Genomic DNA, 23,087 nt, shown 5'->3' on the forward strand with positions numbered 1-23,087 from the left:
CTCAAGGAAAGTATGGACAAAGTGTTGAACTAGAGACTGACTGGCAAATGGGAAGATATACAAGAAGGAGAGAGTTCAGCATTTAATTTTTGCCAAAAAAAGAAAAAACATTTGTGTGTATGCATGGTGGTTGAGAGAACTGGAGAAAAATGAAAAATTATGGGGAAAGTATGAAAAACTCAATGACACCCTAATTAAAAACAAGTGGTCAAAGATTTAATTCACTCCCCACCCATGTAAGAATCTACCAACATTTTATTTCAAGCGGGCACATGTCATCAACCTCTAAGCCCTGACTGTGGTTAGATACATGGAAGCCAGAGGAAGGAAGACAAGCTGGAAAGAGGATTTGGAACCAACAGATTGACTCACAGTTGTCTTTAACTTGTCACTTTGAGTGAATCTCTTCTCCTTCAGCCCTCAATGATTCCAAGGTCCAATCAACTTTAAATGTGATGTTTGTTTTGCAGGTTGATGCCAACTGCTGGGCTGTTCCATGGCCCTGCCAAGTGGACTTTCTGTGTCCTTCATGTCGGTCCTATGTTCCTAAAGCCACAACCTTTTGGGGGAAAGAAGTATGGGGTATATTTTCACACGTTTTATGAAGAATAGAAAAATATTTGAGTCCTACGCCTTACTTCCCAGCCCGGCATTCACCACATCTTCCCAAGCAAGGGGATAAAACGAAGCAGAAAAAGACTCGAGTTTTCAAAGGGCAAAAAACCCACATGGAATAAAGCAAGAAGATAACCCTGTTCAGCCCCTCATTTTAAGGATGGGGGAAATGAGGCCGAGAAAGAGCAAATGGTTTGGCAAAGTTGACAGTGCAAGTTAGTGACACAACCTCGACTCAGAGTCCTGTGGAGCCAGCGGCTGGTGCTCTTATCACACCTGAGTTCGTCAGGTCTCCGTTTGCCTCTGCAGTCTGACCACAAATGCCAATGATAAGACTCCATCCTTGACATATCCTAGAGAGCGTGTGACAGGCCACTGCTACATGTGCACTCCTGGGTTCTTCGGAGCTGCCGCCCTTTTTCAGTATGTACCACTGAGGCTTTCTCCAACAGGCAGGTGTCCCGTGGGCAAAGGTCGACACTGCTTCATGCAATGGGCTTCTAGGCACAGATCTTCTGAGCATCCTGAGACAAAGCAGATCCTCTTGTCATCTACACTGAGGGTCGCTTGAGGCCCAGACTCACTCCAGTGAGATGGAGTCCGAGCTGTCTGTGTGCTAGAGGCCACACACCTGTCAGTTTTAACTGGGATAATATGCACAGAATCCATGGTTCTCCCTCCTTAACCTCCTAAAAGAAATCAGATCCTTTAGCCATTGAAATAACATGACTGAGGTCAGGAAGGATGCATTGAGGTCATTGTGGACGTTTATATAAATAATAATTTTCCAGTGGGAACTGTGAACTCTCCTTGTCTCTTCTACTTTTAAATGCTAATTGCTTCTGATTTTGTTGGTGTAGGTGGAGCTAATAAGAACGTTTGCTTCCTAACCATTGAACTTAACATATCTGTTTTTGGACACTTGTGATTTATTTTTGCACACATGTTCTGAATTGGTGCTAATTACTTGAAAGGATCAGGGTTTCTATTCCAAGAGGGATGACGACAGAATGTCAATTTGTAGTCTCTGAGCAAAATGTCCCAATTATCAATGCATTCCAGACCAGAATGGACTTGGCACCTTCTTGAAGGGATTTGGCTGTTCTTTTATCAGCCAGTCCCTGGATGTAGGTTCATGAAAACTTGCTTTCTAGTAACTTGTGGGTGTGCCTGTTCTTTTCTCGGTCTCAAAGACCATTTAGTGACTTATCAGTGTCCCAAATACCTACCGTACCATGTCCAGCTTAAATGTTTCTCTCTCAGAGCCTTCTTTGATCTCTTTGGCTAAAGACAAGTTTCACTTCCTTATCAAAGTCCCAGAGTATTTGGCTGATCCCTCCCTCAAAGGACACAGCACTTTCTACTTTGAATTGAAATTATTTGCTCATCTTCTTATCTCCTTTCTGCATTATAAGCCCCCCAGGGACAATACCTTATCTGTGTTATATATGTCCCCACTGACAGCTCACTGAAACTTTACCTCATGCCCCGTGTTTCATTCATTGACTTGAGGTGTTTTTCCTCTAATATTTCACCTGCTCAAGAAAAGTTTAAGATAGGTTTAAGTACGTATGGGACAAATGATCGACTACATCTATATACACACAAATAAAATGACTAAAGTCTATAATGATTATATGAAATTTAGTTGTTCATATAGCTAAACTTTTAACTATCATACCAAGGGAAAAACAAAACACTGTGCTGTGGGGAATGGTTCGGGAATAGTGACAAAGGATTTAAAGCTTGATCTACTTATTAGCAAATGTCTATGCCAAGTACTGTGTCTACACTGTGGATACAAAGATAAAAGAGAACATACTAGTTTAACTTTTTAGTCCAAGGGTCAGCAAACTACACCCAATGAGCCAAGTCTGGCTCGCCATCTCCATTTGTGAAAAAAGTCTAATACACTTGGTGTGTGTAGTGTCTGTGGCCGCTTTCCCTAACTGTGGAGTTGAGTAGCTCTGACCAAGGCTGTGTGCCCTACAGAGACAAAAGTATTTATTATCTGTAATCTATCCCTTTATAGAAAAAGCCTGTTGACCTCTTTGGTACCCAAGTTTAAAAGTCCTCCAACTATACCAGAGACAGAACCATGTAGAGTGAGGACAGGGTTCCATATGAGACCTAACAGACTTGGAAAGTCAAGGAAGGCCACTTGGACTGGGACCATGGGGGCAGAGACCACTTAGGTCTTGCTTTGCTGTGGTATCACAAGTGCCTGTGTGCTGTCTGGCACATAGTAGCTTGCTCAGCAAATATTTACGAAATGAATGAATGAGTGGGGTTACTTCTAAGGTGGGAGTGAGAGGATGATTGGAGTGATTTAGGAGGAGTGTGGAGGGACCAGCAGAGAAGGAGGATAGCAGGTGCAGAATGCTGAAGCAAGAGAGAGCCAGATACCATGGAGAGCAAAGGTGGCTCAGCTGGTGGGAGGATGGCGTTCAGGAGCAGGGTTTGCTGTTATCTGTCTTAAATGTAGCAGTGTGACCATGTCCATCCTAAACTCCCTAACTGTCCCTCCCCTGCCCCATCTTCCCCCCAGCAACCACAAGTTTCTTCTCTAAGTCTGTGAGTCTCTTTCTGTTTTGTAAATAAGTTCATTTGTACCCTTTCTTTTTAGATTCCACATATAATGGATGTCATATGACAGTTTCCTTTTCTGACTTACTTCACTCAGTATGACAATCTCTAGATCCATCTATGTCACTGCAAATGACACTATTTCATTCATTTTAATGGCTGAGTAACATTCCATTGTATATACGTACCACATCTTTATGCACTCTTCTGTCAATGGACATTTAGGTTTCTTCCACGTCTTGGCTGTTGTAAACAGCGCCGCAATGAACGTTCGGGTGCATGTACCCTTTTGGATCATGTATGGATCATATGCCCAGGAGTGGGATTGCAGGGTCATATGGAGCTCTATTTTTAGCTTTTTAAGGAACTTCCATACTGTTCTCCACTCCTCACATCTGGCGGCCACCTGATGTGAAGAGCTGACTCATTTGAAAAGACCCTGATGCTGGGAAAAATTGAGGAGGAGAAGGGGACAACAGAGGATGAGATGGTTGGATGACATCACCAACTCAATGGGCATGAGTTTGAGTAAACTCCGGGAGTGGGTGATGGACAGAGAGGCCTGGTGTGCTGCAGTCCATGGGGTCGCAGAGTTGGACACCACTGAGTGACTGAACTGAACTAAACTGATACTGTTCTCTATAGTGGCTATACAAATTTACATTCCCAGCAACAGCATAGGAGGATCCCCTTCTCCAGGAGTGGGGTTTAGAAGTCAGAAGGAGACAAGGCTGGAAGGTAAGCAGGAGTCAGACCATGCAGGCCACTGAAACCTCATTATGGAGTTAGATCTTCATTTTGGAGGCTACGGAGAGCCACTGATAAGTTGTAAGCAGGACAAGAACAAGTTCAGAGTGCTGCTTCAGAAAGACCACTTTGTTTGCTTTATGGAAAATCATTTACAAGCATGGTAAGCCTGGGCACAGCTGGTTAAGAGCTGTGACAGAGATCCAGGGGCCTGCCCTAAGGTAGTGACATTGGTGAGAGGAATCAGTGGACTGATTTGAGAGATGTTTAGGAAGGAGAGTTAATAGGACTTCGTGGTTGATTGTTGGGGGAATAGAGTCGGAGAAATGACTTAAAAAGGATGACAAGATCTTTATCTTGTCATAGATGCTGGGTAGAAGGTAGGACCCTTCACTGAGACGGAGGACACATGAGGAAGAAAAAGTTAAGATGAAGGAAAAATATGGGCTCTGTTTGGGGCATGCTGAATTTGAGGTGACATTTACAAGGTAGTTAAATATGTGTGTTTGAAACTCTGGTGGGCCATCCATTCTAAAGATTAAAACTTAGGAGTTATTAGAATCTAAAGAGTAATTAAAGTCATTTGAGTCAATTAAATTTCCTTGGGAGGGTATGTAGAGTGAGGAAAGAAAAGGGTCAAAGGAAACATCTCAAAACTCCAAGGAATGCCAACATTTACTAGAGGAACAGAACTCAAACTATCCTTAAAAAAGCCTGAGAAAGAGAGAAGATCCAGGAAGAGAACCAGTACAATTTTGGGTCACAGAGTCAAGAGACATGGTCTAGCAGTGGTGAGAGTTTCAAATAATTAAGAAATACCTGCTGCAATAAAGAAGGAAGCAGAGATACAGACACATTGACTCTGGCACTTCAGGATGGCAGCTTGGGTAGGATGGTCAGAGCAGAAGCAAGACTCCAGTGAGCTGAACTATGATGGGGAGGCGAGGAAATGGAGACAGGAGACATCACAGACCATGTACAAAGGAATTTGGGTGGGGAGGACAGCTGCTGATGGACATCTCTTTTCTTTTCGTCTTTTTTTTTTTTAAGTTGGGAGAAATTTGATCATGCTTAAACATTAGCTGGGAGGAAACAATGGTCTCATTTTAATAAATCACTAGGGAAACTTGGCCTCTGCAGATGACTTCACAAGTCATATCTCATTAGAAAAAGAAAACTCAGTAACACAGTGTGTTCTCTTTTTGTAGTTAGTTCCAGGAAGCTCAGAATCAAATTCAGTTCCTTCTAGATGTCTGGTAGTATTTACTGTCACTTCCTTCACTTGCTTTCTGTTCTGTTTTGTATCTCAGTATCTTATTTCTGAAGAATAATTATTGTGAGCTGTTTACAAGGCCCTTTCACACATGACAGGTCACAGCATTCATCCTCCATTCCACTCGCATTTAATTTGTGTCCACGGCGGCCATGCACTTTGCTCTGTGTAGCAAATACTATGTAAATAAAACAACTCGGTGGCTTGCACTCTGGGTGAGAAGATTGACATCAACTGAATGAGTACAGTAATAATTACAACTGTGGTAAGTGGGACAAAGGAAAGTACTGGAAGACCTCAGAATCTGAGGGGTCAAGAAGAGTATCTGAAGCAGGAACAGAGACTTGGAGATGGTGAGGGGTGGGGGAACTTCAGTCGCAATGAAATGTCCTGTATGGAAACCCTGTGATGATCATCCAGTTCCTGCCTGGACACTGGCAGTGATGGAAACCAGAGCTGCATTTTTGGACAGTACCAATAGTCAAAGATAAGTAGAATATGGTTCATGTCACCTCTGCCCAGAGACTTATACCTTGAGCTCACACAAATAAGCTTAAATATTTTTCTAGCATGCTCTCTCACAGCTGAAAAGTGGCAGCAGAAATGCACATGTGGATATATTTACAGATAGGTTTGTACTCTCAGTTAAAAACAGGTTTTCCAATTTTCCTTTTCTTTATTTCCAGATGATGACTTGTTAAAAAAGATTTCTAACTGTTTACAAATATTCATCCTTAACTTCTTCTATAGAGATACAACTCCTTGCTCCTTTATATAGAATTGTAGCTAAATACATGCTGCCCAACTAATAATTCCAAATATGGGACCAAAGAGTTGTAACAAAAGACTACATTTCCAAGCTTCTCTTGCAGCTAGGTGCACCATATTACAAGTAAATTTTAAGCAGTCAGCTCTCTTAGAAGGAAAAAAAGCCTTGCTTCATAGCGTTTGCCAATTTTCCAGGTGTTGATTCTCCTGAGACTGATTTAAAGCTGTCAGCATGACTCACTGAATGTGGAGTTGGGAGGAAATGCACACAATGGGCTTTCACTTGCCCTGGGACTGACTCCAGCACGCCACTGACTAAATGGACCAGAAGATGAAGTTACCAACAGTATGCGAGGGAAGCAATGTGTGCAACTGCCCAGACGTGCATTAAATGGAAGTGGGGTACCTCCATCTCCCCCTTTCCTCCTTCCAATGGTCTGGAATACAGACATGGTAGAGGCTCTGTTCTATACCACAGAGAAAAGGGCAGCATTCTAGAGATAGCAGAGGAACAAGATAGGAGGAAACTGGTTTCCAAATATTTTAGAGCTACCTTACTAGCCCTAATTTCCTTGTGGATAGTTTTTTTATTTGTTTGTTTGTTTGTTTTATATTATACAACAGTCTATTTTTTTTTTTTGGACCTTTTTTTTTTTTGACCTTTTTTTTTCCCCATTTATTAGTTGGAGGCTAATTACTTTACAATATTGTAGTGGTTTTTGCCATACATTGACATGAATCAGCCATGGATTTACATGTGTTCCCCATCCCAACCCCCCATTCCCCTCCCGCCTCCCTCTCCATCCCATCCCTCTGGGTCTTCCCAGTGCACCAGCCCTTAGCACTTGTCTCATGCATCCAACCTGGGCTGGTGATCTGTTTCACCCTTGATAGTATACTTGTTTCAATGCTGTTCTCTCAGAACATCCCACCCTCACCTTCTCCCACAGAGTCTAAAAGTCTGTTCTGTACATCTGTGTCTCTTTTTCTGTTTTGCATATACGGTTATCGTTACCATCTTTCTAAATTCCATATATATGTGTTAGTATACTGTATTGGTCTTTATCTTTCTGGCTTACTTCGCTCTGTATAATGGGCTCCAGTTTCATCCATCTCTTTAGAACTGATTCAAATGAATTATTTTTAATGGCTGAGTAATATTCCATGGTGTATATGTACCACGGCTTCCTTATCCATTCGTCTGCTGATGGGCATCTAGGTTGCTTCCATGCCCTGGCTATCATAAACAGTGCTGCAATGAACAGTGGGGTACACGTGTCTCTTTCAGATCTGGTTTCCTCGGTGTGTTTGCCCAGGAGTGGGATTGCTGGGGTGGATAGTTTTTTAATTTAAAAAGAAATTTCTAACTTGTTTCTAACTTGGATCCCTCATTTGTTGTTCAGTCGCTCAGTCATGTCCAACTCTTTGCAACCCCATGGACTGCAGCATGCCAGGCTTCTCTGTCCTTCACCATCTCCTGGAGCTTGCTCAAACTTATGTCCATTGAGTCAGTGATGCCATCCAACCATTTTATCTTCTGCCACCCCCTTCTCCTCCTGCCTTCAATCTTTCTGAGCATCAGAGTCTTTTCTAATGAGTCAGCTCTTCACATCAGGTGACCAAAGTATTGAAGCTTCAGCTTCAGCATCAATCCTTCCAGTGAATATTCAGGATTGATTTCTTTTAGGATGGACTGGTTTGATCTCCCTGAAGTCCAAGGGACTTTCAAGAGCTTTCTCCAATACCACAGCTCAAAAGTATCTTTTTTTAAGCCTTCAGACCTTTATGATCCAGCTCTCACATCCAAACACGACTACTGGAAAAATCATAGCTTTGACTATATGCACATTTGTCAGCAAAGTAATGTCTCTGCTTTTTAATATGCTGTCTAGGTTTGTTATAGCTTTTCTTCCAAGGAGCAAGTGTCTTTTTATTTTGTGGCAGTCACCTTCTGCAGTGATTTTGAAGCCCAAGAAAACAAAACTTGTCACTGTTTCCTATGTTTCCCCATCTATTTGCCATAAAGTGATGGGATCAGATGCCATGATCTTTGTTTTTTGAATGTTGAGCTCATAGAACAGGTGAAATTGTTTCCCAAATGACAGAGTCATCTATTACAGAATGGCAATGAGACCACTGCTATAACATCATGTAGAATCCTACTACTTACAAGGTACAGTGAGAGCAGATGAATTAGACATGCTCCCTGCTCCAGGGAGCCCATCCCAGGATGAAAAATATCATGTTCTCAAATTGCTATGAGGCAAGGTAGAGGTCATGAGTGCTCTAAGGTAATGCAACCAGTCAACCATGAAGATTTAAAGGAGAGGATGATGGTGATGATGATGATGGTCATGGTGCTGATGAGGCAGTATGTGATTCCCACTTTCAAAGGTGGTTATAATTTTGACAAGTAGAATGGGGCAACAAAGCATTTCAGGCAGAGGAATTGTACTTTTCATTCAAATTTTAGATTCCAATCATTCTGAAAATGTGATCCTTCAGAAAATCTCTAGACTGTTTTTCCTTCCAAAATAGAACAAATTAATATTGCAAAACTATGACAAAAATGTCTCAGATATTTAAGAGAATCAATTGTTTTCTGAGTCTCTTATCCCACCATTTACAAAGAGCCCTTGATTTGTTCATTTTGAAGCATTTTGGTGGATTAATTCAAGCATTCCTCTGAGTGCTTTCCTAAGCAGATCTTTCTGGCTTACTTTTAACTGTGCAAGGTGTATAAAGACACTAAAATTTCATTCCTTAAAAACATCTAGAGTGCAAACTTTTCCCTAATGCAAAAGGCCTCTCTTTCTCTTAATTTTCCTTAAGGGAAGAAATGATGCCTTATGTTCCTTTTTCATTGCTTCACAGTGCCCAGCATAGCACTGAGCACAAGAGAAGCTCTCAGTAAATACGTATTCATCTAAGTGTGAGTCACAGATTTGAGATTATGAAGGAGGATATTGGGATTGTGGAGTGAGGAAGGGACCACATAAATGGCCTGGGGATGTAAAGAAAAGCCTGGCACATATGTGGTAAAGTCTTAGGAATGAGTCTTTGAGGTCCCCCAGCAGATGCTAACAGTAAAGCCCCAATCTCCTTTTCTCTTCATTACATAGATCAGATGGTAGAGGCCCTGAAGAAAAATGGCCTTGATAAAGGTGACAAAGCCACTAAGTTCTAGAACTGGGTTTAGCTTTCTGGGGCTTTTCTAGGCTAGCCTATCTTTGTTTTCAAGATTTTTTGTTTTTGTTTTTTTCCAGATTCATATCACCATAAACATAACAAAAGGAATCCTATGCATTTTTTGACATCCAAATTCACACTGTGTTCCTTCCTCAGAAAATGAATGCATGAGTACATATAAAATAGTGGGAACAAAGCCATATATTGAAATTTCAAGGCTTGAAAATGTGACTGCTTTTGGCAAAGGAACAAAAACATTAAAATTGGGAAGTTCTCCCAACCCATCAGGTCATTCAGGTGTTATCTGCTCAGCCTCTCCCTCTCAGTGGAGTGAGAGTATACAGGTCAGGCAGGCAGATTCCTTAAAGAAAATCGAGCAGAAAACATCTAATCTCCACGGGGTTATGTGAGGATGGAGAGTGAGGCAGGGAGGGAGATGAAGGAACCAAGCTGGTGTGGTCAGGACGGCGTGGATGGAGCCAGTTCTTGTCAAGTGTCTAAGAAATGGAGAAGACTACAGTTCTTAGTAAGAGCAGCTGTAAATGATACACTTCAACCCTTCTTACATATTAGCAACAGGATATATTTATAAGGAAAACTTTTTATGGAGGAGGCATCATGCTGGAGTGAGAACTAAGTTCTGGTCCAAACTTAGTAAGTTCTCTGTAACTTGGACAGTTTATCTCCCTCCTGAGTCTCGTTTTCTTCATGGACAAACTGGGATCTCTTCCACATCTAGTGACTTGTGTCTCTTTCACATGTTAAGATACTAATACTTACATTTCTGAGAGAACTTCATCTTTTATGATTGCAATATACTCTACCATGAACTTCTGTAGAGCTCTGAGAATTATTTTCTTGTTCGTCATCACTTAACAACTGGCTAAGATATTCAGCTCATAGCCCATTTAGTGACTCAAGTCATAGAAAAACCAAGAGAAGTGATATGGAATGTTACTTTATTTTCCAAAGTTGGAAGGGGAAATTGCCTATATACTTACCAAAGATAATACTTATTTGTATTACCCTAGAGAAGTAGAATTAGTCATGTAACTTTAAATGGAGTTTAAAGTTTCCTGTACTCTCTCCCATGGTTCAAGTATTTTAAGATAATTATCCTTAAGTTTGGCCCAGAGATTTCTCTTTATTGGGGGCCAACAGGAAAGCCTACTGTGGTCCAAGGCACAATCATTTTAGGCTTAATCTCTTGGAATAGCCTACATATCTATCTCCCTTCTCCCCACCATACCCACCTCTCAATTCCTTTTCTATGTAGCAGCCAGGATGATCTGTTTGAAAGCCAAGTCAAATGGTGTGACACCTCTGCTTAAAGTGCTCCGGTGACTTCCAGCCTCACTCAGAGTAAGAGCCATACTTCCATTCAGACCCTGCCAGACACAACTGCCCATCAGATCTCCACTCCTACCCATTCCCCCTCACAAACTTTGCTGCAGCTACAGTGGCCTCCTTGCCATTCCTGGGACACCCAAGCAACCTCTCACCATAAGATCCTTTCTGGTGATGTCTCCTTTGAGAACACTTTTCCCCAGATAGTAACAGGATGCAATCCTTCCTTCAGACCTCGACTCAGAACTCACCTTCACATTCATGCCCTTTATCTTCCAACCCCTAATGTATTCTGCATAGCACCCCCTGTTATATTTGCTGTCTGTGTCTTTCCTATCTGTTCCTTCTCATTAGATTATAAGCTCTGTGAGTTCAGATATCTTGTCTGTTGTGTTCATTCACTCTTATATCTTTAGGGCTTAGAAGTGCGTGTGGCATATAGTCAGCATTCAATAAATACTTATTCAACGAATACTCAGAATGAGTACTTTTAAAATATATTTTATGTGTATTTTGTACATTGATTTATTTTGTTTTATTGGGAAATGTGTACAGAATAATTTGAATTAGGAAAATTTTACTTTTTTCTCAGATATATAAAAACATTGACCACAAAGAATGTCGAAAGTCCCTCTGAGATCATTGCCAAGCATGGCAAATTTCAGGGCACTATAGAAGGGCTGAGCTGGTGATCAACCAGATAAAGTTGAGGAAACTTGAAAAATGCAGAAGTTTGACTCCAACAGCCATGGTAGGGCCATTTCTACCAAGTTGTAGAGTATATGCAAATAGACAGTGCTTTCCTTTCCTCCTGGGGAACCTAATTTTACAGCAGGGGTTCTATGTAGCTATGTCACCTGATAGTAACTGTACTGATGTGGAGATCTTCCTTTAGATTGTCAGGACATCATATTATCTTGATTCTACAAGTGTTAACGTTATTGAATGGCTTGGGCTTGGGCAGGCGTGTTCCTGTCCAATTGACTAAGGCATTAAGATGTGGGAGAGGTACACACGGGGAAAGGGTGTTGAGAACAGGGCCCAGAGCCTCTGTAGGTGATTTCAAACCTGGTTTCAGCTACTCCACACTCGGTGAGCTCAAGTAAGCTATTTAAGTAACCCAGAGCGCAGTCTTCTCTTCTACAAAACATTCAGTTCAGTTCAGTTCAGTCGCTCAGACGTGTCTGACTCTTTGCAAAACATTAGTCACAAACAATTCCTACCTTACCACCTCATGGCATGAAAGAGCCAGTGTGAGAATTTCTCAAAGTAAATAGGACTCCATGCAAACCACTCAGTAAATGACTAAATGCCATTGCTGGGGTTCTTTAGGCTGATTTCTGAAAAGATGAGTAGGTATGTCTAAGTAAACAGTCTTATCTGAGTCCTGCTTTTCACCAAGAGAATGCAACCAGGATTTTATGTCAGTTTTCTGGAACCTGAATTTAGGAGTTGTATTTGGGGATCTGTTCATTCATCTAACAACACATCTTGAGAGCATAGCCCTGATCAGGGTTTTAAGTTCATACTAAGGGCTCGTAGCTCTTCTACTGGGGAAGGTGGGTCTGTGTTACTAAATTCTTGAACATTTCTGAATCCCTTAACCAGATACTAAACAGTGAGGACTAGAGCAAGTCACTTTACTCCCCCTCAGATCAGTTAGGTAATAATGCCTCCGTTTTAAGGGTTGTGAAAATTAAGGATTAGAACAGACAATGTTTGAAAAAGCATTAGGAAGTCAATAAAGGACTATATAACTATTCTGCTTCAATAAATGACTCATGATTTTCCTAATCCAAATGTTAATGATGATACTGTTTACACTATTTTACTCTAAGCCTTCTCAAATATGTTGATTAAGTGGGTAGTCAATAGCTAATAAATGCATGAATAATTAAAATCTTTTATTAGATTTTTTTTATCTGACATTTACCAAAAAAGAGGAAACTGGCTTATAGCTTATAAATGCATATATATATATAATTGTGCCAAGATGGTCATATAGACAAAAAATATCACTGTTGTCATACTAACAAACATTTATTGAGCACATGCTATGTGACAAAGACTGAGCTAAGTACTCTATTCTCCATCATCTCATTTAATTATCAAGGAAGTGAAAGTGTTAGTCACTCAGTCATGTCCAACTCCTTGCAACCCCATGGACTGTAGCCCCCCAGGCTCCTCTCTCCATGGAATTCTCCAGGCAAGAATACTGGATTTGGTAGCCATTCCATTCTTCAGGGAATCTTCCCAACCTAGGGACTGAACCTGGGTCTCCTGCATTGCAGGTATATTTTTTACCATATGAACCATCAAGGAAGCCCCAATTACCAAAGGGACTCCTTTGGTATAGGTAATTACCTATACCAAATTACCAATAGCCCCAAATACCAAAGGTACTATTTTTATTCCCATTTTACAGAGGAAACTGAAGCCCAAAGCATCTAAGTAACTTGACTAAGGTCATACAACTATTAAATTTAAAAAGAAAACTTTTTAGATGTATACACAGTGTATTTGATATTACTTTATACTGCTGTTGTTGTTTAGTTGTTAAATTATGTCTGACTCTTCTGCAACCCCACAGACTGTTCAGTTCAGTTCAGTCGCTCAGTAGTGTCCGACTCTTTGCAACCCCATGAATCACAGCACGCCAGGCCTCCCTGTCCATCACCAACTCCTGGAGTTTGCTCAACCTCATGTCCATCGAGTCGGTGATGCCATCCAGCCATCTCATCCTCTGTCCCGTTTTCTTCTGACCGTGGTATTTCCCAGGAAAGAATGCTAAAGTGGTTTGCCATTTCCTTCTCCAGGGGATCTTCCCAACCCAGGGATTAAACCCATATCTCCTGCACTGACAGGTGGTTTCTTTACGAGTGAGCCACCCTACTTTATACTGAATCTGTCAAAATAAAACTTTTGAAATGTCTTGAGTGACATGAAGTCAAGGTCACCAGCACAAAAGAACATGGGCAAAATGTTAATATGCAAGTAGTGAATTTGTGTGAGTATGTATGCATGTTTGTCAGAAGGGATGGGAAAAAAGCAAAGAAGCATATGAAAATTCTAGTTAAAGAAAATCACTGGAGTTGCCTACAAGTTGTTGCTCTGCACTTCTTTACATGGAGAGACACTTGCCAGCTTACTAACTGATTTGCTAATCAACAAATATACTGAGCACTTACTATGTGCAAGGACAAGTGTTCAAGTCTAGGGAACAGAGAATACTTAGTCACAGAACCTCCTCACAGGACCACACAGACTCCTGGATAAATTGTGAGATAAATGCACTGTGATTATTTCTTATGTATATGTGTACTACCTAAGTAAATTTCCTCTGGGGTAATGTTCTTAAGTTCAGAGAAGGCAATGGCACCCCACTCCAGTACTCTTGCCTGGAAAATCCCATGGATGGAGGAGCCTGGTAGGCTGCAGTCCATGGGGTCGCTAAGAGTCAGACGGGACTGAGCGACTTCACTTTCACTTTTCACTTTCACACATTGGAGAAGGAAATGGCAACCCACTCCAGTGTTCTTGCCTGGAGAATCCCAGGGACAGGGGAGCCTGGTGGGCTGCCGTCTATGGTATCACACAGAGTCGGACACAACTGAAGTGACTTAGCAGCAGCAGCAGCAATGCTCTTAAGTTAGTTCTTACCCAAACTGTCCTTTTACACAACTGCTCAAGAAAAGAAATAAGGGAGAATGTCCAACTTTGTAGAATATGAGGATAGGATTTGGAGAAGAAGGTGAGTTATTTAAATTGGTCAAGATGTTGGGACATAGGATACTTTTATATTCAGTGGTACTTCAAGCTTTTGGGGGAAAAAAAAAAATCCAATGTCCTGAAAGCTAAATAAAGGAAACTGGGCCTCTGATTCCCCAAGGTTCAGATTAAGGGCCCAACTCTTCTGTGGGGTTCGGGAGGGATGAGAGACTAGATTTCCATTATAAGTAACCCTGGAGTTCAATCGATGTGTATTTCTTCTGAAGCTCTTTAAGAAACCTGGGATAAGGCCAGAGGGGATGTAGGTCGAGTCTGGAGAGCAGGGAATACCTATAGCTGATTTTGCTTTGCACAGCATTTACTGCTTCAAATCACAGCTAAAGAAAGCAGCCGGTGGTGGCAGAGGTAACCCCCTGCTGGAGGCCTGGTCATCAGACTGTCTCTTTTCCCCCATGCAGGCAACATGGGCTTGGTTTGCATGTGCAGTATATGTGTACTTCCCCACCTCAGAAAACAGAAGGTCTTGTAATTAGAGGCCATGACATTCATAGCCCAGCCCATCTAAGTACCAGTTCTTGCTACAGGCAGGTTATCTTACTCATGAGGCTGACTGCACAGAGCTACCGCGTCACTCAGGTGACATGAAGGACATTCATGTACAGTCTGTCATACAAATGGAAGTAAGTCAGAAAGAGAAAAACAAATATCATATATTAACACATATATATGGAATTTAGAAAAATGACACTGGTGAGCCTATTTGCAGGCCAGGAATAGAGACGCAGACATTGAGAGCAGATTTGTGGGCACAGCAGGGGAGGGAGAGGGTGGGATGAATTGAGAGAGTAGCATTGTGTATACACTACCAACTGCAAAAACAGATAGCTAGTGAGAAGCTGCTATATTGCGCAGGGAGCTGTTTTGTGCTTTGAGATGACCTAGAGGAGTGGGATGGGGGAGGCAGGAGGGAAGCGCAAGAGTGAGGGATGTATGTACACATACAGCCGATTCACGCTGTTTTACAGCAGAAACCAACATAACTTTATAAAGCAATTATACTCCAATTTAGTAAATAAATAAGCACACTGGGAGCTGATCAAATTTCTCAAACATGAAAGTGTAAATAATTTAAAATCTAAAAAGCTTTGAATACAGATGACCATACCCATCCACCGTCAAAAACAAAAATGAAACTAATGCATGATGCACATAAAGCCATGGCTACACACCCTGTTGACATAGAACAGAACTCAAACTCACTCACTGATTTTCAAGATCCTCCCCAAGATATTTCCTTTTTGCTATCATTGCCTCTTTCCCTAGCTCCCTTTTGTCTCTTGCAGTCTTGTCAAATTAACTGCTCAGTGACTCGGAAGCCCAGAATACCGGCTTGTTATACCTCCATTTATTTGTTGGGCCATTTCCACCCCCTGGAATGCTTTCCCCTACACATTTGCATATCCAAACCTGTTTAAACACAGTCTTCTCGAGGAAGGGTACCATCTCTGATTTTTCCCTGTTTGCAAATCATCTCTACATAATCTGAGCATCCTTAGCATTTTTATTTGTACCTCATACACTAAAAACTTATATACCCATGAATATGCTGGTTCCTTGAGAAGGATTATGTCTCACTCCTCTTTGTTTCACTTACCAGGGAAATGATAATAGCTAATGGCTAAGATTTACTGAGCACTTAACATGTGTGATCTCTTTTAATCCTCACAGCTAACTGAGAATGCTAATACTGTATTTTCCTCTTTGCAAATAAGGAAACGGGTACACAGTGGTTACAAAAGTTGCCCAGGTACACAGTTATTAAGGGGTGAAATCAAGTTGAAAACCAGGAATTTCCAGTATAAATCTACGGTTTTTAACACCCATACTTCTACTTACTGCAAATTCTTAGCATAGGAAGTACTCAGTAAATGCTGTTGAGTGAATGAACACATGGATGAATGAAGAAATGTGAGTCTTTAAGCATGAATACTTCCATTCTATGTATAGGATTTCAAGTTCTATTTCAGGTCATGGACACTCAAGGAATATTTGCAGAGTTAATAATTGAAAGAATCAGTACTAAAGCAGATGTAAGGGGCTGCTTAGTCTAGAAGGTTCTCAAAGGGGAGTCATTTGTTCCTTCTTTTAACATTTACTCACCACTATTTATTCTTTCAGCATTTATCAAATAGCTGCCAAATACTAGGAAGATGACATGGTCTGCTGCCTGCTAAGTCGCCTCATTTGTGTCTGATTCCCTGCTACCCCATGGTCTGTATCACACCAGGCTCTTCTGTCCATGGGATTCTCCAGGCGAGAATATTGGAGTGGGTTGCCAGGCCCTCCCCAGGGGACCCTCCCATTCCAAGATGACACTGAATAAAGAATAAATCAGACATGAGTCCTGGTCTGTGGATGCTTATGTTTTGGTAAGTGAGAATCGACTGGTGTTTTTCAAGTCTGAAAAAGAGCAGACGTTGGCAGAGTAAAGGTAACTCAAGCCCAGGGAATGACCAACGAAACATTCAGAGGAGACCAGTAAGGTAAGCCTGGTGCCGAAGGGGCAGGGGCTTCCCCTTAAAGAGGAAATGCAGCTGAAGATCATGAAGCGCCTGATGACTCACCCATCAAAATAGGAAACTCTGTCTGATAAGGAAGGTGGTGGCATCCAGGCGGCTGAAACCACGAAGATCCTACACAAGTACTCACCACAGGCGACTTCATCCTTGCTGCTTGGGCTAGTGTCTGAGGAGTGGAGGACCCATTCGCTGGCCAGGGCTGGAGGCAGGGCAGCACTGTGGTGAGAGACCCCAGGCTCTTGGAGTCACTGTCTGACTCTGAACAAAGACTCCCTCATGCAGCAGCTCTGCAGATTCGGGCATTCAGGAAAGCCGATAATCACAACACCTTTTCCACTAAGTTGTTGGGAAGATTGAAGAGCTAATACCTGAAAAGAACATAGAACGAGCCTGGCTTACAAGAAGGTTAGCTCTTTTTATTACACTTTTATCATTGATTCTAATTGTTTTTATTGAACAAACAATTCAAACAATACATTTGAATCGAAGAACCCCTAGTGAATTTTCAAAGGAAGAGAGGATGTTTATATTTTACTTGGGTATGAATCAGGAGTATAAATCACACATCCAATACCTTATTTATAACTACTTCATTCCTAAGATGACAGTACTCTCATTGCCCCAGGGGCTGGCTTCTCTAAGCTGCCATGCAGTTTCTTATGTGACAGAACTCCAAGTAGATGTTCCATGTTTGTGAACTTTAACCCAAGACTTTAAGAGGAGCATAGGATAATTCTGCCAAAGTTACACAATTATATTTTTTTTTACTTTACCAGAACACTGCATCTATCGGAATCCACGTTCTATTTTTTGCTATTTAAATGTTACCCTAACCTAAAAAGTAGATATTTCTTTATTAAGGCAAGTGCTGATATAATCCCTATATTTGTTTTCCATTTAAAATATCAAATATATATCTTAAGACATATATATTATGGAAAATTTTTTTATTTATGTAAGGAATTTACAAACAGATGCTGGACCTAACTCTACAGAAAAAAGAATTCTGATTTTATATTTCACAGTCTTTTCATATAAATATGTTTTAGTACAAACAACAGTTTTTAAATTTATGACCAGTGAATAAATTTTTTCAGGATGTTATTGTTTCTATTTATTTATGTTTACATATCGAACATTGCAACTTACCACCAGATGCTAGGGTCTTAGTTTGCCCTGTTTTCTACAAGATTCCTTAAATAAAAGAACACACCAGTAAAAGGGGAAGAGGCTTCCCAAATTGACTGAAGGGATAACTTAGTTGAATAGTCAAGGAATTAAAAAAAAATCTCAACTTCATTCCATACTAGCACCAGTCATAGAAAATATTCAGGGCTAATTTAGTGGGTGAGGCACAGGGGAAGGTTTGAGATAATCTATAGAAGGTAGTGGCTATGGTGAAAATAGCAGACTTTGGTGCCAAGAGGACTAGGTCCCAGATCTTGACTATGCCACACTGGCTATGTGGCTTCTGAGCCTCAGTTTATTCGCATGAAAAACAATCATAATAACATCAACCTCACAAAGTTGTTGGGAGGCTTAGAGCTAATAAGTTATTTAAAGTGCTTGAAACAGAGTGTGTGTGCATGCTCAGTCTCTAAGCTGTGTCGGACTCTTTGCAACTCCATGAACTGTAGCCCATGAGGCTTCTCTGACCATGGATTTTCCAGGCAAGAATACTGGCATATGTTGCCATTTCCTCCTCCAGGGTATCTTCTATACCCAGGGATTGAACCCACATCTCCTGCCTTGGCAGGTGGATTCTTTACCACTGGGCCACCTGGGAACATAGTAGATGCACAAATAGCTAGCAGGTCTTATGATGAGGATTATTTTGATATATTTGCATGCAGATACAAGTAGATGGTGTTCACAGTGTATTTTGTTGTTGCAATGTACTGATAATTTTCAAAGGTATGTTAGCCACTTCCATGAGATTGCCACAGTGGGATCTGAGAGAAGTTGGCTCATTCTTGTACTCCATAAAACTTTCTATAGAGCCTGACCCAAAGCACACTGGAGACAGCATCACTATTTGTACATGCTCAGCACATCACCACTGATAATGAAGATCAGAGCACTCTACTAGGAGTAGGGAGACCAGTGATTTAGTCCTGACTCCATCTCAAAAGGACTCTGTGATCTTGGGTCAAATGCCTCCTCTTTCTGGGCCTTTGCTTCTTAGTTTTAAGATGGAGAACTCAGATAAGATTTCTTCTGGGAATTTTCCAGTCCTAAAACTGGATTAGGCACCCAAATCTATAATTTTCCTTACCTAGGTATAGGTCCAAGAGGAAGAAAACCTGTGGAAATGACTAATCTGATGGGAGAGATTAAATGTCCATTGGTGTCTGAAAAATTATGATATTGACCTGAATTTCATATGTTCTCTTGAAAGTCAAAGGTGATTAGATCAAGTTCTTCTCTGTGACCAATGAAGAATTTTCACACAAGCTTTATCACAAATACCTAAGACTGTCATTTGAAAGTATATCACTATCCCTGGCACCGTGTACAACAGCCAATATTTTTCTGTTCGCCCTGCTGACTGAAGGCTTACATATGGGTTGGGATGTGGGGTATAGTCTGTGATCATGGATCATATTTGCATCCGTTATGGTCACCAACCTACACACAGCCCCAAATATCTTTGGTGAGTGCTATCTTGCTGTGATAAATCACTTCCTATAATTGACTCAATAAATAAGTCCAAATTTAACACACCTAACTTCTAAATCTGATCAACCATAGAATGGGCCACCTTGGGAGACAGAAAGTTCCCAGCCTGGAGATATCTAAGAAGGAGCATGATGGACACTTTGTTAGGGGTATCATGTAGAAGATTCAGGTATGGAGTGATCTCTGAAGTCCTTCTGAACCCAACAATTTTATGATTTTTGGGTTCTACCTAATATTATCAGGCTAATCCTGGAAGGTGGGTAATGGGTTTTATCTTTATATTAAAGAACAGAGCTGTTTAACCCTACTGAAGAAGAGAGGCCAATGCTGTACATGGGATAACTGAGTCTTTTAACACTAAAGACATCAATATTCCAGGTTTCTGAGCCATGAATTATAAAATTTGATTAAATATGAAAGGCAGCATTGTGCAAAAAAAGTTCAGTAGAGGAAACTGACATGCCCAAACCTGGACTTGGCGCACAAGAGTGGGCATGATCACCTAGCTGGTATTTGCTGTGATGCTCAACTATTACTTGCCAGCCCACTTCTCCTTGGATCTTCTGAGAATCCCAGGAGCCGGCTTGGTTTGTGCCCAGCTCAATGTCCATGCTTCAAAAAATTGCTCTCCTGTTTAATTCAGTCCTCCTTCCCTTGGCATGCTGCCTACTCCAACTCAGAAGTTAAAAGGTTGCACTTCCTTAAAATGTAGCATTTCCCAACTGAATCTGCATCAATCAACCGATTAGTATAACTACACATGCATTGCTCAAGGCACAACACTGGCTAGTGATCATTGGCTTTGCTTTCTACCAGGCTGTTCTTTCCTTGATCCAGTGGAGAACTGACCACTGGAGAAAAACGAGGCATGTGAAGATCTAAAAGGCAACTAGGAGAAGACCGTGTCGAATTGTCATAGCCATTGGAGGCAGTGTTTGCAGCATCCACCCTGAACTGGTAAGGCGGTTGAGTCTTGGTTTGCACTGCGGGGTGTGGAGAGTGACTCAGGAGTTAAAGAATGGCTTGGAAAAGGAGTCACTGAAGAGGTTTCCTGCTCTAACTCTTTTCTTGGGCTCTCTACACGGCCTGTGCACCCCCTGTAAATTTTTCTGATTCGCATGCCTTACCTTGGGTTTGCATTGATTTGCTCGCTGGATGAAGGAGGTCTGCGGTCCAACACTGGCAGGCCTGGCTGCTTGGTCTGTGTGGATCAAGAGGGTTCTGAATCTTTACAGGACTCACCCTGGCCTCAGGCAGGATCCAAGACGAAGGGGAGCGGCCCATCCCTGGATGGACTGTACCTGACAGGCCAGGTCCATGCTTGTTAATGCAAGGCAGGTGTTAAGGCTTGGCTTGCTCCTCTGTTCTGTCTTAGGAATCACAAATGGGTGGTAACATCACTAGCTGGAGAGCAGTCAGGGCTCATGTTCCTGCTCCTGCCTACTCCTGTCTGGAGTTGTTCTAGCCTTCTGTGTTGGGGGGGAAAAAAACTGTTTGGCTCAAAATGAAAATATAGGTCTCATTAGCTACCCTCCTTCCAAAGAATACAACCCAACCTTTCTCTTTCTCCTCTCTCCTATTCCTTGTCCTCTGTCTTCCTTTCAGTTGTTTAGGTTATTATAATCATTCAAGGGGATTTAAACGTTTAACATGGTCACCAGAGAAGCCCAAACATAAAGGTTTTGAATCTGTTGGGGAGAAAGGGGAAGTGAGACTGGCTATGGGGTGAGGGTGACATCAGAGAAGCCGAGCTCTATTCCCTACAGTGTGGTTGGGATTTTTTATTCCAAGAAGAAAATTAAACAACAGAGCTTTCTAGGAAAAAAAGAAAAAGAAAAAATTGCTCCTTCTACATTCTTTTCTCAATCCCTTCAGAAGCACGCATGTACATTTGATACCTGGAGACCCATTTCATTTTCTGCAGAGGCCTGATGCTGTTGAAAACTAGAACTAAAACTATAATTAATGAAACAATAGTCTTCAAGTAGTTTTAAACCTACTATGTTGGTCCTCTGAACAACACACCAGAGTTTGAAGGCAGAAGTACAAATATTACCCCAGGTTTCTGGGAAAAGCAGGGCCCCAAAGTGAAATGACTTACCCGGGGTCATACACCTGACAGATAGAAACATCAAAACAGCATCACTTTGGGACTTCCCTGGTGGTCCAGTGGTTAAGACTGTGTGCTTCCAGTGTAGGGTGTGTGGGTTTGATCTCTGAATGAGGAACTAAGGTCCCACATGCTGCATCGCATAGCCAAAAAAAAAAAAAAGAAATTACTTTTTGGACTTTAGGTTCAGTATGATTTTTTTACTACATCTCTCTGCCTCTCCCTACACAATAATCTTTTAAAATTAAGTCTTTAAACTCTAGAGCTGAGTCCATGGAGTTACTAAAAAGGACTCAGAAAAAAAAAGGAGCTTTCTGAAGGTTATATTGTCATCCTTCTTTCTCTGCTCAGTGTCTGGGAATCAAGGGAAGGGATTATTTTTTAAGACTGCTTTGAAAATTTGCTGGCCCACGATTACTTGACTAATGCCAATAACAAAATCCTGTATATCAAAACCATACTCTTTTCAGTTTTTCTTGGCTCATTACTTGTCTTAGCTGAGTGGCCAGCTATGTGCAAGTTTACGGGTAGGGAGGTTTTCTGGGAGCAATGACTGGTTATGTGGTTTCTGTTGAGATTCAGGAGCAAATTTAGGCAGATCCACTTGTGTTATCAGGGAGAGGGACCTGATATGGAGCACACTTTCAGCTGGTTGACCCAGGAGCTTTGTCGAGCAGAGTCTAGACTGATCACACCTGGACCACATCTGGATCACGCCTCTCACTGGGGAGAGGAGTGCAGTTATTAATCAGAAGCTCTGATGCTGCTGTATCTGCCAGATGTGTGACCCTGGGTAAGGCATTTCACTGGAGCCCAGTGTCTGCTACTGTGGGCAGTCTGAGATCTTGAAGAAAACTAACCAATTTAGGGTGGCTAACCAAGGGAAAAAATTTCCAGTTCCTACCAAGTAAGGCTAAGATTAAATGGCTCTTGCTGTCTTCTCTCTCAGTCACGATCAGCATCATTAAATCAATCATGAGTGGGACCTTGGAAAAGTCAAGGTATGGTGGCCAGTGTACTCAGCTAGGAGCCTGTTTCTCTCCAGGCTCTGTATGGTCTTAGACAAAGTGATCTGCCTTTATGGGTTTCAGTGTCCTTGTCTTAAAGATAGGGATTGAACTACATAGCCTTTGACATTTCCAATCCTGACATTCTTCGGCTCTATCTAGAATATCAGATTCTGGCCCAGACCTGCTTCACAGAGAATGTTAAAAGATCCTCAAGCTTCTTGCCTTTGGTTTGCCTCTCTCTTCTCGGGGTTGCCAGGGTGACAGAGGACAGAAGCAGCACATTACCCCCCACAGTATTCAGAGGCCTTACTGTGATCACCCAACACTCACCTCCCAACTTCCCTAGTCCTTCCATCTGCCAGTGACCTTGTGGGTACCTGTGTATGTGCTTCATACACATGCTTCAGTCTGGTCTGACTCTTTGCAACCCCATGGACTGTAGCCTATCAGGCTCC

The 23,087-nt window shown here is 41.6% G+C and overlaps 1 long non-coding RNA gene across 1 annotated transcript; it reads right to left on the minus strand.

The window, feature by feature from the left end:
- Positions 1 to 224: 224 nt before the first annotated feature.
- On the minus strand, positions 225 to 20,921 carry LOC122445211. The gene is made up of 3 exons (XR_006270475.1): positions 20,640 to 20,921; positions 16,964 to 17,201; positions 225 to 559 (listed from the first exon to the last, which is right to left on the minus strand). It is a non-coding gene; the product is annotated as an uncharacterized LOC122445211 (long non-coding RNA).
- Between the last annotated feature and the right edge of the window lie 2,166 nt (positions 20,922 to 23,087).

The sequence above is a fragment of the Cervus canadensis genome, chromosome 7 (genome assembly GCF_019320065.1).
Source record: "Cervus canadensis isolate Bull #8, Minnesota chromosome 7, ASM1932006v1, whole genome shotgun sequence".
Classification (NCBI taxonomy): Eukaryota; Metazoa; Chordata; class Mammalia; order Artiodactyla; family Cervidae; genus Cervus; species Cervus canadensis.